Here is a 13,902-nt window from a genome sequence, read left to right on the forward strand (position 1 = left end):
ACGACTCACCCAATCTGCTGCTGTTGGTTTCTGCTGCTGCTGTCGGTTTCTGCTGCTGCTGTCGATCGTTCTGCGATGCGGTGGCTGTTTCGATGACGGGCGATCACATCGATCGGCGCGCCGGTTTCTGACCAGCGGTTGTTGGATGCTGGTTGATGCTTTAATCGGCCGGAAAAGTTGCGATGGTTTTCCGGTGGCTGAAGGAAGCGGTTTGTCGATGGACCGTTCTTCCTTCCGGCGGCGTATCGGTGCCGGGTTCAACTTCGTCCTGCGTTTGGACCTGCGCGCGTGTGATTTTGTCCTCTCTCCTTCCTCTCGTTCGTAGAATCTGTGCGAAATGAAAAGTGCCGTGTGGCTTTCTGCTATTTCTTCTGCACACACTTTCCTACGCACGCAATATCTACTCAATTGCAACTTGACCTGAGTTTGGACAAACTAAAACCCGACAAATCACGCGAGCTTCCAAAACGTTTGGCGGACTGGGACGAAATGGACTAGCAGCGTTAATCCTCAGAGTAGGGAAGGTAATTTCGTACGTACTTACAGGAAGCGCGTATTTTCCCGCAAATTTCTTCGGACAAGTTCGGAAATCAACGACCCTACTAGCTGTTTTATTCTGTCAGCTAACCTTTGGCTCTATCTGTCCCTTTCCATCATGCATTCCAAGCGAAGGATCGTCATGGTTTTCGTCTTCAGGAGACTCTCAACAGGCAATTTAATTTCTTCCCCTCGCGGAGAGGAGTACTTGCTAGGGTGTTGCGCAAGAGTCGATCAACGGTAGGTTGTCTAACTCTTGGCGCAAACAAATCAAACTGGTTCTACTAAATTTGAAAAATATTGCTGAATATGACATGACCGCTACAAGTTTTCACGTCCATGACTTTCCCACCATATTTTTCCGTTCGTCACGATTTGGAGCCTTCTGCACTTTGTACTTTGTTCCTCCCGGCCTTTGGCTCTCTGAACCAAAGACTTGGACAGATTCAACTTTTTAGGCACACCCCTGACCGAAGCATTGGATTACGCTTAAACTCTTTCACTACACGCTTGTGCTCCTGACCACTAATATAACATCCATTCTGCCTTCATTTCTCCTTCCATTCGATGCTCACAGTTTAGTAGTATCTTTTAATCATACGACTCACGGTTGATTGTACGATTCCCAATTGTTTTCCGATGTCCCGATGAGTGTCGCAAAATGAATTTGCGACGTTGCTTTTCATTCCAATTTTCGAAAAACTGACAGCTAAAGACGCTGAATTACTGAATAAAGCCTCGCCATCTTATCCCAACTAAATAAAATGGTTTTCTGCAAACTAGCACCACAGTCACAGCGTTAGCTTTAGTTGACTCATATACTACAGTTACCGCTAAGTTGCAACGTCGATAATTTAAAAATATTGGCTTTTTTTCGCTTTCCGGTAAACTACAACCTTAATGCGGAATGGGTTCGGTTCTGTGGTTTACCAGAAAATTACAACATAACGGATAGCTGCAGTTGGTTAAAGCAGCTTTTAGTAGGCACCGTAATGATAAAAGTTACACGTTTTATCTTGCCTTAGAGATTCGATTCAGAAATTTATTCCAAACTCACTATCACAATAGATTCCAAAATTAATTAATCAGATTGCAACATTTGACAAGTCTTCTGCTTGATTGGAATGACACTGACAGATAAATGGTAAGCAAACGATTGGCGTGACGAGTCCTTATCCAGAGGGATTCAGCGTCGTTCTGACAGCGATAAAAACACAATGTAATAAATACTTAAAAACTACTTCTTCCCACATTTTCAAGAGAAAACATCCCGATGTGTTGTTTTGTGCAGCGTTTTTTTCATGATGCAATTTGATGAATCTTCATCTACCATTTGCATCTTGTTTGGCGGTGCTATTTGTTGCTATAAAAGTACTGGATGTAATCGTTGATGATTCATTATAAGATTCTGGTTTAGCTGTCGTTGCTGGTTGGACCACTGCTTGCGTTTTAGCTTTCGGCGTTGAAGTCGAGATTTTTTTTGGTTATGGCAAAATTCAATGTATGCCAGCCGCGCTGGAGGGAATATTGCAGTTGTTTGCCTCGCCCTTAGTTCATTTGAGGCAGCGCGTTCATTCAGTTATTTTCGCTTCAAATTCACTTTTTGTCGAAAATGAAACAGATGTCACCTTCTGCTTTTAACTCCACAGAGCTCATATATAACATATGAATGCTTTGGTGGGTGAATGCATTAATATTGCCTCCGAGCTGAAGGCTTTAGACTCTGCTTTAAACTTCAGTCAAGATGCAGATTAAAGAATGAATAAGGCGTTGAAACTGAATCCTGGTTGCGGTTAATGCATCAGAAATGGGCAACAAAAGAGAGATTTTATACCACTGTTTTCCATAGTTGTTCGTAGAATTGAAACGTAACAGTTTGTTGGTTATATGGTCGGTGTTAAGTCAGACCGGACTAAGTCGCAAAACATAAAAAATGAGATAATGATGTCACTGGATAGGAAATTTCGTCAGCTACATTCGACTTTTGCCAGATTTGAAATATGTAACAATAATGAAGAATTATGACAAAAATTAATTTTCAATTATAATGTAAAGGATGCTACGATTCAAACTTTAAACTCGTTTTTCTCGAAATCAATATTTTGTCACTTAGTCCGATCTGACTTAACACCGACCATATGTGCCAGTTGGTTACATTTTCCAGGGTCACGAAGAATGGAGTGTTCTATCCGCATTCTCACAACCCAGACAGCGTAGGAAATGGGGAACAAATTCCTGAACACGTCTTTATCGGCGACAACTTCGTCGTCTTGCGACATGAATCTACGGATAACGTCATCAGGTTACCAGGAGACAAATCATGTAGTCTTCCGTCGATCGCACCGCCCTCTTTGTAGACGGGGACCTTAATCTTAACTTAATCCTGTTCATAAAGATGTATCATGCTGTTACTGTAGATAAATTGACCTAGTGAGATACGAGCTATGCATACCAGAGCCAAATTTCGAACATGTTGAAGCTGAATGAGATTAATGTTATATCTGGCAATACACATATTCCCTTTTAACGTGGCGTTGGTTGCTGGACAGATTTGGATAACTCTAATTGCTTTAGTAATAAAAGTTTTTCCTTCTCGTGTTGTTGATCGCTTTCACGTGTCATTCATGGCAAAGTTTTCCTCATTTTTGTTGTACTCTCATTCGTACGATGTGGACGACCATATCGCTCCTTTTTGACGTATAACCGCTGTAAGCATTCGCCTTCTAGTTTGGTCAAGTACAAATCCCACACACCACCAGAACATGATCAGAGGCGACGTTCGTTTCTCAGAAGGTCCTTACATCAATGACATCGGAGAAATACCCAGCTGATTTTGGATCGCGTTTTGCCATTCGGGATTTCCAGTTGTGCTTCTTAATAGCATGCTACAGATATTCATATTTACATCGGGCCGCGCCGAGGTTGGTCAACCAATATTTCCAACTATCAAAGACAACTGTCACGATACTCAGTGTCTTTTTCGCTTTTACCTGAACCAGCGCCAATCGATCGACAAATCAGCTGTCAGGCTACGTGCACGAATCAAATATACGAATTAAAACAGTTATAACAGTTAAAACAGGACCAAGATATCGATTCATCAACAAAGAGGAGAAAACGTTGCTTGAATTCTATGAAATAAACAATTTATAATTTGCAGATGAGACAAATTAATTTCCCCGACTCATTATCGCCGAAATGCGGAACTTTTGGAAGCCGTTTTATAAAGCAGGGTCTATATTCTCGAGTTGAATTTTCGATCGCTGGTATTTATTATCGCACAACGTGGTTTTGCGGATTCTCCATTTTGTTAAGATGATTTTCCAATAGAAAAAATAACTGTCGATCATTGGCAACCTTCTTCAAAAGTACACTGAGATAAATCCGTAGATTCCCGTAGAAAAAATTTCATTTCCGTAGATTTTATCTACGGATCCGTAGATCCGTAGAAAACCTCCAAATCCGTAGATCTACGGAGATTTCCGTAGATCTGACATCGCTGACGGGTACGCGTCACCTCTATTTATAAACTAACCGTATATGGTTTAGTCACATAGGTGCGAGTGTGTGCAAATGCCAACGTTGCCGAAAATCGATAGCGCTTATTGCATCGCCCGGAGACGATGTTGTTCGTATGAGACAAGAGCAAAAACTGATTTAAACGGACATGCGTCGCTTCTATTTATGACTTTTCGTCTTTCATTGAGTCACTAAGCTGCCCTCTTTTGACGGCTGTGTCTGAGAAATCTGCCTCACGAATGGTAATTTTCCCGTTTTTCGTGAACTTTTTAATTTTACCAATTTCCAAAAGTCTGCTTTTATTGGGGAGATATTAAATTATTACCAATATTTAAGTTAGGTGTTTCTGAATCGGTTGGTGTATGAATGATTAAAATCCATCTAGTAATATCGGAGTTATAAGCGTGCAAACCTTACATAGTTTCGTTACATGGGAGATAGTTTAGATTTTAGAATGACACCTAGCCCCAGATAGTGGAGTAAGACATTTTTAATGTCAAAAAATCATAACTTCTGAACCACTGAACTGATTTATATTGTTGACGCATCAAACGAAAGATCTTGTAATGGATGTCTTACAAAATAGTTCAAAGCGCACGCGAAAATTAGATTTGTTACACATCGACTTACCATCTACGAAACAATCATCGTAAATAATCTAATGACGTGACAAACAATCTAAAAGTATGAAACCTTGCTGGTCTCGGGGACATTGAAAGCATTATTTTTTTTTTGTTAAACGCTTCTAGGATTTCTTTTGTATTAGTCGTTACAATCAATTTTCCTAACCCATCAGATCCATTATTCAGCGAACGAAAGAACCCCGTGTCGCATGAAACTGATTCCGTAAAATTTCCATTTATGCTTTCCATTCTTATAGGAAATTACGCTTTCCCACCCGTTCCGTTCGTGTTGTGCCGATATCCATTAGCGAATGGAAGAGAAATCCGCTTCCATGCACCACCGCTAATCATATCAGTACCAGTACCAAGCCACAATGCATTGAATAATGATCCTATCGAAGCATTGTTGGAATCGATTTACAGCTAGGCATTTGTTAGTATATCAAATTTCCGTAATGATGATTCGCAAACTGAAACTGTACTTTTCGCGAGGTTTTCTATCTACAGTTCAGTCTATAAGATGAAAACGATAAAGCTCGTAAATGTGTTGGGTGGAGAAGTCATATAAAATACCAACGGCAACCGTCGAGAGCATCAGGTTTCTCCACCCTGGTGCTTGCCCTGGCATATTGGCACGAGCGGAATAGAACTGGGCGATTGGTAGGCGATTATACCGAAACGTATTTTAGCAGCTCATGCTATTTAGAAGCTACCATTCGCTGAAAGCAGTAATCAATCATTGGAAGTTGGTCTACCACCGCGTTCATCAACGGTTTTAGCATTGGAAAGCACAAACGGACGGGTACCAGTGTAGAAAGGCGTGTTTATTACTTGCGGGCCTAATGTTTTTGCTGCTCGAATGGTTGAAAATCTCCATCCACTGTAAATGCTGGTAAGTTCCTTTCAGAAACTACTTGCTTATTAGGTTCGGGGTATATTCGCGGTCTGCTAGGGTAACCGATCTCTGACTCATCTCACTGTAGTCAGACGTTTGCGTGAAAAGCAGGCTTCGTTTTACTCATTTTTGCAACGAAGAGATGCCGAAATATTTTACCCCCTATAACATGAGCTATATTTTGGTGCGCATTTTTTGCTCAGTTACCAAGAGAGCAGGGAGAAACCACATTCTCTCACTGCTGAATCCTCTTGCTTGTGACAGAGGAAAGCTTTATTAGATGCTCTAGTGAGTGGGTAGTAAGATTCGGTGATTTCTTCTCGTAGGGAAGAAAGTTCAGACATGCTGCATGTAAGTGAAAGTGAAAATTTCCGGATAATACCTGGTGGCTATTTGAAAATATACTTTGTTAACGGGCTGTGTGACCGACGGTTCAGCGAAAATGTGTTTGTTGATTATTGCTACTACAAATGTTCCACAGTACCAATTACTCAATGGAGGTTGATTTGAATATTTAGCCGATGGTAAAATAATGCCTATAAATCTCCTTCTCGATTTAAGTTACATTCGTCTAATACAACAGGCCCCTGGAAGGTCTCCTTCCGGACCCAATATAATCCTTTTAAAATGATCGATATATCGCTTAAACTAACCTCGGCCGTGTACGAAGATGTATCTTGTCTACGTACCAGGCTGGGAAGTAGAGATTGACGGTGTCGTCCCCAACAGGGGCCTTAGTTGCGAAATATGGGGTTGGCTCCTTCCAGAACCCTTTGCTTCAGTCAGTGAAAACTCTGGTTTGCAAGCAAATGCGTTCAGCATAAATCGAGGAGTATAAGAACTTATTTTCAATATCAGTATGAGACTTACGGATTTACTCTTCAAAACTTTGTTCTTTTGAACGGGGTTCGTCTACCTGTTCGCCTTTTTGTACCTCAGGGGATGTCGTCATTGCGAACAATTGGGCCTTACAGCTATCCACTGTAGAAACGTAGAAATCACGACTAATTTCTACGTTCCCTTGTTCACTAAAGAGCGAGAATCTGACAACCCCATTGAGCGAATATGTTCTAATGTGCCAATAAATTATCGAAAAAAAAAAACATTTCCTCTTCTCAGCTGCCTCGTGAAGGCCTGCGAGTGTCGTTTTATGGGTGCTATTACAATACCGAAGTATGTGGCTCTTCGTCCCGGAAATTTTAGAAACTAACAAGAATTTCCTCATGCGACATCAAAAACCCGCAGTGTGTCTATATTGCATTCCTATGATCTGTCTAGGTTTAACACGAAGTATTTGGAACTTCCGACATAGATCTTCTACAATTTTAACATTATTCGCCAGCCGAGTTAATTCACGGTACCAGCTATTAAACTTGTTGTTTGTCAAGGCCGAATCAAAGGCAGACATTGTTCCCTATGCTTCGCACCTCAGTTGGTTCAAGGAGGCTTCAACTCCCATGGTACGCCATAGGGTTGTTGATAACCTATCTAACTGCATGATCATGACTACTTCACCACCGCGGCCAAGCGCGTTGGATTTATCATTGTACTCGACCTCAATTAGTTTTCCTATTGATTGAAACAGCTACGTCTCCGCTATATCCAAAACAATCGAATCAAAACAAGAAATTCCTCTGGTGGAAGCATACAAGGTTTTAACTGACATGATTATCGACACTGCAATTAAAGGTCAGACGAAACGAGATCCGGCGCCAACAGCAGTGGACGGTCTCTCACTTTGTGGTGGGTGGAGAGCACTCAGGTTCCCATTTGGGTTCGCTCCTTTCCAATATTATTCAACAGTGATTCGCAATTCAAGAGTAGAAAATTCTGTTTAAAAATAACAACGAAATGAAAAAGAATCTCTGAGAGTCTTGCCTTGCCGTGCTGTGGCGAACCACGTTTCATTCAGTTTTGTTAGACTTCATCACGTTCCTGGTGTGTTTGTACGCCAGCTGATAACGGAACGAAATGATGTGTTTTGTTGCTTTCACCCTCCAATGGTAGCTTCTGCTTTACATAAATTTGCATCAGTTTCGAAGATGCTATGTGATGGCATCTCACATTATTTTGCTACTTTACACCTATTATAAGCTAATCAGTTCAGAAGGGAAGATAAAAGTGAGAACGATGAGGGTGCCGAAATAGCTCAGTTGGGAGAGCGTTAGACTGAAGATCTAAAGGTCCCTGGATCGATCCCTGGTTTCGGCATTACTTTTTTAATGTGTAGGAGGAGTCTTGATAATTGAAGTCTGTAGTCGGTTTGTAATTCTGTTGGGCTCGATTCTAGTTTGCTTGCCAATTAATTGTTTTTTTGACAAATTCAAATAGAAGGGGAATGTTGTCGGTACACTTTTGTTTTTGGCTCATAACATTACTCTTCTTGCACAATATAGGGGCATAAGCATACCAATGGATGGCTAGAGGCCGTAGTTGATAGACATCTTTGATTTATCATAAGACAATATTATACATCTCTCTTATGTTTATGAGAATCATGAGAATTTTGTGAATGTGAATTAAGGATGCAACATCTGTTTAATAACGTTTTTGTGTGACAGTGATACAAATTTTAATAATGCGAATAAATCCGACTAATATAAACGATGGAAGCAATTGAATTTTATAGTACAGATTTTGCACTCTTTATGTTTTATTATTTGAACATTATTATTAACGTTTTAATGCTCATTGTATTCTCTTTTCCCTTCATTAATATATCCTCTTCATTTTTAGTTTTTAATATTCACCCTTTATTTTACTCTTTATCATTTACTCTTTAAACTTTAAGCCTCACTTTACGCTTTATTCCTTACATTATTATCTTTGCGTTTTCTTTACTCTACGCTTCACCCTTTACTCGTTACTCTTTGTTCTACTTTGTTCACTCTTTACTCTTCGTTTTTTTTCTATTATGTTTTTTTAGTCATTATTTATTGCACTTTACTCGTTACTTTTTCGGTCTTTACTCCTTGCTTTTTGGTTTTTAGTCTGTACTCTGTACTCATTAGTCTTTACTTTTTATTTTTTTGCTCTTTACTCTTTGCGCTTTACTATTTACTATTTATCCTGGTTCATTTACTCTTTACTCTATCATTTGCATATTATTCATAACACTTCTTTGTGAACATATTTCTTTACTCTTGCTTCATCGTACGACCAACCATTAACTCGTCATAGCATCATATGAGATCTTCATCCCATTATAGTTCGTTTCACCCTTTACTTTTTGCTTTTTAGTCTTTACTTTTTATTCTCAATCATGTACACTTAACTCTATGCTCTGTACTCTCTTTCCTTTACTCTTTACTCTTAACTCTTTACCATTTACACTTTACTTGTAGCTCTTTTCCTTATCAATTTCTGTTTACTCTTCACTTTTTACAATTTACTTTTTAGGCATTACTCTTTACTCATCTTTACTTGTTATCCATATTTACTCTTCACTCTTTATTATCTACTCGTTAAGCTTTACCCTTAACTTTTTACTCTTGCCCCTTTACTTTTTACACTTACCTCTTTATACTTTGCTCTATATTCAACATACTACGCTGTAAATATTGAAATTACTCATACACACTCACATGTTTGCAAAATTCCTACTTGGAGCAACACAATCTTAATTTCGCTTAATTTCCGAATGATGCCACTCGAGGCAAATGCTCTCCCATTTCCGGAATCGCACTAATACAAATAACTGCCCACTCAGAGGACGTACTTAAAACGCTAATATTTGAACACTTGAGACCAAGTCATTCCCACACAAAGGAATCAGTTTTGAAAAGCCACTCAGGGCCAAATTATTCCCGCACAGAGGAATCATCAGCCACTCGAGGCTGAGACTAGAGTTAAAAATATTCAAATTCATTGAATGAAAATTGATCATATTCAGCCGCATTCATTTTCAATGTTCAGTGACGTAGCTGAAAACGTCAAACTAACAAACCGCCTATTCATCCATACAGATTTTCATTCGGCTCCGATTATTACACGAGGCGACCGTGCAGCAACGAATCAAACGCATCAAAGTAGGCCCTGGCACAATGTAAGCGATGATGATTGTTGTTTCATATGCTTTATCGGCATTTGAAAACATTTTCCTAGATAATTAGTGTAATGAATATATACTACGATATTCAACTGAATGAATAAGATGGATAGTTGAATGAATATTTTTTCTACCCACCTCGAGTCGCAACAGGTTCATTTTCAGTCGTCAAAAAAGAGTTTCGATTATTTTTAACTCTGGCTGAGACACAACCATTTTACTCATTTTATTGAATTTCGCATAGTAAAATATTAGTTGCCGCTCGAGGCGAATTTCTCTAAAAAAACACGCGACAAGTTGTTCAGGCTTGTCCGCTCTTTTGTTCAGGGCAATAACATACTTACTCGGGAGCGTTTCTTGCGCCATTGTCGTGACCGGAGCTGTGGAAACACAATTTGCGTCCGTTCTCGTCAATTTCCTTCCAAAATCTGGAGCTTGGTGGTCTGTCACAACAATCAAGGCTTGCTCATCGAAAATCGATAAGTTAATAATAAGTTAATAATGTTTTTGCCTTTCTCATATAGAAAGGTTATGCAATCACTCTGAAAAACGTCAACCTAATCCCGGCCCGGAGGGCCGAGTGTCATATCCCATTCGACTCAGTTCGTCGAGATCGGAAAAAGTCTGTATGTGTGTATGTATGTGTGTGTGTATGTGTGTGTATGTGTGTGTGTATGTATGTGCGTATGTGTCAAATAATGTCACTCATTTTTCTCAGAGATGGCTGGACCGATTTGCCCAAACTTAGTCTCAAATGAAAGGTGCAACCTTCCCATCGGCTGCTATTGAATTTTGGATCGATCGGAATTCTGGTTCCGGAATCACGGGTTTCAGAGTGCGGCCACACAGAAATTTCTCATAAAAACTATAGGAAAAATTAAAAATAGAATTTTTATTTTTGATGCTAAATTATTCAAGGTGCATAAAACGTCGAGATTTGATACAAACACGAAAAAAATTTGACGAAGATTCACTTTTTTGGATTTTGCACATTTTTGCCTTTCTCATATAGAAAGGTTATGCAATCACTCTGAAAAACGTCAACCTAATCCCGGCCAAATTTTTTTTTCGACTCGCATAAGGTTTCTGGATTTTAACAGGGGCGTAGTTGATGGTTTACGGAGAGGGGTTACACCCCCCCCCCCTCTACTGTTCACTCCCCTCCTTTAAAAATCTCCTTAAATCACCCCTCAGACCACCACCTCATACCCCTCCCTTTCAACCCAATCATCTTTAAAGCACCACTATATTACAAAGCATAATAATTTAAGCTGGGGAGTCGTTCGTTCATGGGACTTTCGCCCTCCTCACATACCCACCCCCGCATGACAAAATGAGTTAGCAAGCAGATAACATTGATCTAATGCTGATTAGGCTAATGGAGTATGATATTTTTTTGTTTCAAGTGTTTCACCGTCGACACGTAGCTCATCAAGTTCGTGGCTGGCATGCCATTGTGTATAAGTGCAAAGTGTACTAAGAATGTAATGGACATTTCCACAATTATGTTGAACATAAAAAGCCTCCGTGCCATAGTTTAGAGAAATGAGAAAGGCACAATTGCACCGCTAGGTGGATTAAAACAGGTTTTTTCATTTCTACTCGCTTATATCCTACACTAGGTATGTGCACAACATTTGTTTATGCAGTTGATGTTCTGCCGACTCCACTCTCTCGACGGTTGCAGAATTGTTAGTGAAAATCGTTTTGCAAACAATTCTCATTGATTTACTAAAAATTCCAATAGAACTGACCTAATGGAAAAAAAAACATGTTTCAGCAACTTAAAAGTTATGCAATTAATTTCCAGAAGCCCTTTGCGTTGCGTTGCGTAAGCACGGTATACTTCGTAGATTGCAGACTGATGACTCTCATTTTCACCCAGACTACTTGAGGAGCATTGTTTGGGAATAACAATTGATCCAGTCCAAGCGAGAATTTCGCCTGAGAACTAGCATTGCGAGCCACGACCATCTTTACCGTAACTTAATAAGAAAGAAAGTTTAGATGTAGTACTTACTTCACGGAAGGCCCCGACTCAGTGACATTTCCATAAGTACCACGGATTGGGTAGTGGGTGGGTTGTTAGTCAGGATTCGCCTCAAGCAAGCGATGCGACTGAGACTATATGTTCGTGCATAAAAAGATTCAAAAGTTTATTGACTGTAGAATACGTGCATGTTTTAGATGTGACGGCGTTTAAACTCTGAGTAACCGTTTATCGAGAGTTTGTTTCATTGAAAACAATTTGAACTCCCGACAGCCGACTGTTGGGAGTGCTGTCAAAAATATAAAATGGACCATAAACAATGAAAGTGGTATTGTGGACCATTCATAAATTATGTCACGCAAAGATGGCCCAATAATATCTAACTTTCTCTCATATTACCACGGATTTTCTACATAAATAGTACAATCCTACATAAAACTGCTGATTGCGTCAAAGCATATGACGTGCTCCCCATCCCATTTATGTCACTATTTGTCATAACTCTTCCCCCTAATAGCGTGCAGAATTTATAAATGGTCCTTCATAGGTATTATCACAAGCATATTGAGATCCCGTACTTGGAATTTTCCAGCTTGTTCAAGTAAACGTTGCAATATTACAATAAAGACGCGAAACAGAAAAAATATCGATGCTGCGTTCATAAACGATATTAACATCATGCTCGAATCAAACATAAAATAGTACGTACTTATTCTTAGCTCAGTATAATTGACTGACCATTTAATGCACCAAAAGTAAACCATTAAATATGATAGTAAAACATTTGTTCCTCGTGCTGAAATGATCGCAAATTGGTAATTGGTTTTGAATTGTTCTAGCGAATTGTCAATTCTCAACCCTCATACATAATTCAAAAGTCATCATTCACTCAGGCTAGACCATGCGTAATCCCCACGCGCATTTCCTAGTTGGTCAAATGAACACTATACAAACAAATAAATTTGTTTGCTCAGTCTAAAGAAATGTCAGCTCGATTGGCATACGGCGGATACGTATTCCCTTACAATGGCATCAAATCAAAGAACATTTAAAATTACATACGTCAAAATGTGTGCAATTCAGAATATATCGAAATGAAGACTGCTTAATTATTTGTATTAAAAAGAGATCGAAAAAAATAGTTGCATAACCATTACTACTAATTTTCCTTGGTTTTGATATTCTTTTCTATATAAAAATCTAATTAACAAATTTTCTATTGCGATTAGAGCTATGTTCATCTGTTAAAATATGTTAAGATATGTCTAAGGAACAACCTTTGATGATATGTGGGCATGTAGGGCCTATTAAATCAGAGTATAAGTGATCTTTCTATATAAACCTAGCAAAAACTTGATTTTGCTTGGAGACACCTCTAAATCATGTCCAAATTAAGTCATTTTTGGCGAAAGTTCTTAAATTCACACCTAGAACAAGAATTTGAGCTGACCGATGTATATTTCAAAACTTTTTCAAAATGTGGAGAGGTCTAATAACCAAGGTAGTTCATTTTCAATGATGAATCACTTTATAAAAATAGGTGATAAGAGACGCGGACGAAAATATTATCATTAAGTAAACAATGAATGGAAAAATAATACAGCCATTTTCGAGATATTTTGAAAACAAATTTTGTAAAATCGACCAATTTCAAAAAAATTGTCTTTGTGAGCATGTTGCGAGAAAATAACACCTTCAGTTCAACCAAAATATGATGCCGAAACCAGGGATCGAACCAGGGACCTTTAGATCTTCAGTCTAACGCTCTCCCAACTGAGCTATTTCGGCACACTTGCCATTCTCTGCGCAATCTTCCTTCCAGAACAGTGGCAAAATAAAGCGAAATGTTATCACATCCCGATCAGAAACACATAACAAAAATATTTCAAGACTATATCTCGAGCTGTTACTTGTTATAATTTTCTGTTATTTTAACTACTAACGAGACCAGATTTATAACACAGCTTATTACGAAAATTGCATTCTGTTATAATCTTGTTCTTGCATTCTGATCGGGATAGCATATCTTTTCACTTGTTGCAAAATTATGCTAAGCAGAGGCTATTATTCGACAGTAAAAAGCAACAAAACACATCGTTCCGTTTCGTTATCAGTTGACATGCAAACACGGTTCCGAGAAGTCTAGCAAATCTGAACGAAATGCTGTTCCGCATGGTACGGCACGGCACGGGACTCTGTGGTTCGTTTTCATTTCGTTGCTATTTGTATGCAACGTTTTCTATTTTTGATTTGCCGAGCCCTATGGAATACAATGAAATTTTAGTTGGAT

General features: G+C 39.0%; 2 non-coding genes across 2 annotated transcripts; one reads left to right on the plus strand and one right to left on the minus strand.

Moving 5' to 3' along the window:
• Positions 1-7,712: 7,712 nt before the first annotated feature.
• On the plus strand, positions 7,713-7,785 carry Trnaf-gaa (transfer RNA phenylalanine (anticodon GAA)). Its single transcript has one exon. It is a non-coding gene; the product is annotated as a tRNA-Phe (tRNA).
• Positions 7,786-13,327: 5,542 nt separating this feature from the next.
• Positions 13,328-13,400, minus strand: Trnaf-gaa (transfer RNA phenylalanine (anticodon GAA)). The gene has a single exon. It is a non-coding gene; the product is annotated as a tRNA-Phe (tRNA).
• Positions 13,401-13,902: the final 502 nt, after the last annotated feature.

Source organism: Topomyia yanbarensis, chromosome 2 (assembly GCF_030247195.1).
Source record: "Topomyia yanbarensis strain Yona2022 chromosome 2, ASM3024719v1, whole genome shotgun sequence".
NCBI classification, from domain to species: domain Eukaryota; kingdom Metazoa; phylum Arthropoda; class Insecta; order Diptera; family Culicidae; genus Topomyia; species Topomyia yanbarensis.